We start from the raw sequence: 4,607 nt of genomic DNA, 5'->3' as shown, positions 1-4,607 counted from the left end.
CACGTGCGCATTGTAGTATTTTTCTAACTTGGTTTTGTACATAGCCTCGATGATGGCTGCGTTTCCGTGCCTTTCTTCCAAGAGGTCTAAGTCAAGCCTGCACTCACTGCTGTTGTCGATTTTGTTAACAGCCAGCCTTCTTGGTGACGAGAGACCAATTTCGGCTATGATCACCGCTTCAGAGTCGTAGACTAGGGTGAACGGAGGCCGTTGCTTGTCTTTGGGTTGGTCCAATGTGCCCATAGGATACTTGGGAGTTCATCGACCTAGCCTCGTCTGGCTGTTCCCAACCATGCCTTTATTCCTTTGACTAAACTTTTTTTGATGCTTTCTACCTGGCCATTCCCTTGGGGATGCGCCATGGAGAAGAAGATGTGTTCGATGTTTAGTTCATTCAGCCATTTTTGGAATTCGTCAGCAGCGAAGTTGGTACCATTATCGTTTACGATGCACATTGGTAAATCGAAACGGCAGATGATGTGTTCCCAGACAAACTTTCATGTTATCATAGCAGTGGTGGAGGCTAGTGGTTTTGCTTCCACTCATTTGGTGAAGTAATCGACCGCCACTATAATAAATTTAACCACACCTGGTGTGACACCTGTGTCACTGCGAACATTAAACAAATACCAAATCAATGAAATATTGTGTTTCATACTTGGGATTTGTATAAATATATGTATCGTTTGCACATATCAATTCTTGTTCGATTTCGGGCTTTAAGTCGCTTTCGGGAAGGTTATACGCGATCTGATGCGTAAAGATAACCAGTTTAATGAAACAAACACTCCGGAACAGTAACATAGGAACAGTAACATAGGCTTAACATACCTTAAATAACCTTTACATAACTTAAAAACAAGTTTTGGAGGGTTTGGTATGCAAAAAATTAAGTTTGTTCGATCACAGGGACTAATTTCAACAAACTGTGAAAGTATGCCGATTCATACTGTGACGAACATTCCGGAACTTGATCATAAGTTAAATATGCCCTAAATATCCTTTACATAGCTTAGAAATAGGCTTTGAGGTGTTTGATGCGCAAAAAATAAACTTTCTTGATCAATAGTGACTAAAAGCGTCAAAAAGTGCATAAGTTTGCATTTTCGCGCATATCTTACGTTCTGAATATATCCGGGCATCCAAAAATTTATGTAATCGTTAAAATATTTTATTTTAGTGATTGGCATGATAAAATTCCATTTGTCGCTTAATTTGGATCTTTTTTTTTTTGCGTTCGTTACGACTTCCGTCGTAATTAACCGAATAACGCAACCGTACGACCAAACGAACCAACATAAGAGATGTTTTTTAGCATATTTTAAGTTCGCTATACTTTAACTTCATTTTAGAGCCTTGAAATGGGGTTAACGGGGCTTAAACGTGCCAAAAATGCAACGAAAACCAAGTTTCTGGGCTGCAGGGACCATTTTTGACAATGTGTCAAAGATGGCTAGGAGGGGCACGTAAGCCAGAGGCTATTCTTACGCGGCCCACGAGAGCCCATCAGACAGAAGCATTGAATCTGGCCCAAACAGCTGAATTTGATGGTTTTGTTGCTTGTTTCTCAATACCATTTGATGGTTTTCATGCTCCCATTGTATTTCAAAACCTTGGGCCCAAGTGTAAGGTCTTGATTAAAGCTCGGGAATCTAGGAACGATCTTAACGGTGGACCGAATCCTGTATATACCCACCAAGATTTCATTTCATTTCCCACATGATCTGATCTTAATGCTCTAAGTTGAAGCTTTATCCTTCATACCTAAGTATTTAGATCAAGCTCCTCCTAACAAGGACCCTTTGTAAGCTTATTTCGTTCTTTTATGCGTTTTTAAGCGTGAAAGTCAAACAATGTTTGACTTTCTACTTTAACCAGTCTTTGGTCAACACAAAGTTCGTTTGAACTTCATAACGTGAGCGTAATCACGATGGTTATAGTCTCTTGTGATTATACCTACTGATTACCACGTTATTTAGGCGTAGTGACGAGTCATAGTTTCGATCAAAATGCGCATTCTTGCGTATTTTGCAACCAAACTATTCTTGGGTATCAAGACCCTTTGTCTTGATATCAAACTTGTTTTTAAACTTCGTTAAGCATGTTTTAACATGTTTAGCTTGTCACTTTAGGTTTAGTGCTTGTATAGGGTCGTAAGATAAGCGGTCTAACCAACCGCTTAGACTTTCGAACCCGACCCATTTGGTCGATCGTTAGGAATCTGACCAAGCATGTTTAGTGACCATAGTTGTATAGGGAATAACCTTCCAAGGTTATACCTTATGGTTACTACGTTTAGTTAGTTGTATGATAGGTAATTTATATGCCTTAGGAAAATGACCAAAATGCCCTTTTATGCATATGTAACCTAAATTTTTTACATCTAAACTGATTAGGCAACCTTATTAGACATGTTAAGGCATATAATATTGTCATCGGACTAGTTAGGCGGTCCGAACGCGTTTTACGCAAATGACGCGTTAAAGTAGCCTAAGCTACCTAAACGAGTCGTAATGGGTCGTAAGCACATAGGTTAGGTTTCGTTTTAGAATGTAGGCTTTATTAAACCATACTACATGAGTCCCTAGACTCATTTGGTTTCGAAACCTCATTTTATCCGATCCTCTGATTTAGGTTCGTTTATTAACGTAGTTACCTATATTAGGTGCAGTTTGATTTCCGCGATCCCTCTAGCTTTGCTTGGTTGTTAGTCAAGACTTCTAAGCATCCTCAAGTGAGTACATAGTCCCCTCTTTTACTATTTTTCAAACTGTTTTGGGGTGATACACATGTGCCTACTTGTTACTTTCGTGCTTTTCATGTTTTTATATCATGTTTGTTATGTTCATTAGTACATATATAGTACATGATTTCATTATGTTTTGCTATGTATGTTCACTTAACATGCTAGCACATTGATTTTTTTGTATATTACATTTTGTTGCATATGTTCACTTGGCATATGGACACATTGTTTTACATTTTGAACCGTTGGAACTGTTTGATTTATGTGAACCGTTAGTAATTGTTTGATTGTGTGAACCGTTTGTAACTGTTTGATTTATATGAGCCGTTTGTAACTGTTTGATTTATATGAATTGTTTGTAACTGTTTGATTATGCGAACCGTTTGGTATTGTTTGAACCGTTGGGTTAGGGAAGTGATTAGGTAACGGGGCGGGTGTAATGTTTTAAAAGCATGGTGGATACGCCGCTGGTACTTCCTATATATAAGTGCTTTCAATAAATTATATATCATTGCGTTATCTAGATCACTTGGCAAGGTTATCAAAACTAAAGTTATATTACAAGGTTTTTCTAACAATATATAACATTCGAGTTTTATTTCAAAAACGATTTACAATTTGGTTTATATAAACAAATGTTTTGGAGTTAAGATTCATGGTATCGAGGTTTTATAAAATAAATCTGTTTTGAATTAGTTATTTCAATTTACGTTACAAACATTTTACAAAACTTGGTTTTCCAGTTATCAATTTACAAAGGTGTTTAAGTTATATTTTCAAAACATAAACGAGCCATGAATCTGACACTCTCATAAAATCCTATGTACGCGCCGGCATTTTTATGCTGACGTACTTTCACATGTGTTTCAGGTTCCATAGTTGGTGATATTTGATGATGATATTGATGCATGCTCACATAGCAACGGACGAGGCCTTAGTGACTTAATAACAATGAAAGTCTATTTGTTCATGTTTTGTTTCTAATTTCAATGTAATGTAATACATTTACTTCAATAGAACAAAACCTTTATCCATGTGTTATGAAACAATGATTCTGTTACGACACTCCCCGACGTTTCCGCCACGATTTTTTATTTTATCGTGGTCGGGGTGTGACAGAAAAGTTGGTATCATAGCTCATGGTTATAGGGAATTAGGTTATTAGTAATGCTTTGACCTAGTCTATAACCTTCCTAGGATCCTAACGCGAGTTTACTTGCGTTTTGTCAAAAAACAATATTGTCGCCTATCCTTAGGTGACAACCACAACAAGAACACAAATTTCGAATCTGCTTTGAAAACTAATCATCTGTTCTAGGATGATTCATTATAAGGTTTTGAACCTTCAAAGTTTTCAAGATCCCGTCAAAGTTTGGGTCTTATAATGTGAACACGTGCAATCTGGAAGGGTGGACGCCTGTACTCCGAGTTTTCTGTCTAAGGCTAGAGTGTTCATACAAATCACATAATCGAACTAGTCATTCTTACCTGGGAACTCTTGGAGTGAGTGTCCACTTATACGCTAAAGCATGTCTTCGCGATACATTAATGGGACCCGCTTACTTGGATTAGTCACCATCTCATTTGTTTGCCTTAGGTAACAAACAAATGGTCACAATTTTCATGTGTTGTCATTCTCTTTTGATTATCTTTCGCTTGTTTTCTCTATGCCTTCCATTATCTTCAAGATGCCTCTCCATCGCAACAACACTCAAATGTCCAAACCAGGTACTGCAATTACCCAGCAAATAGGCGTCATACTCCAGAGGACCGTTAATTTAGCTATCACCATGACTCGCCTCAGGGATGAAGCCGTACAAGGGAACCGCTTTTTGGTGCAATCAATGTAACCGTCATCATC

Source organism: Helianthus annuus, chromosome 16 (assembly GCF_002127325.2).
Source record: "Helianthus annuus cultivar XRQ/B chromosome 16, HanXRQr2.0-SUNRISE, whole genome shotgun sequence".
Lineage (NCBI taxonomy): Eukaryota > Viridiplantae > Streptophyta > Magnoliopsida > Asterales > Asteraceae > Helianthus > Helianthus annuus.
Note: the sequence above shows the minus strand (reverse complement) of the source record.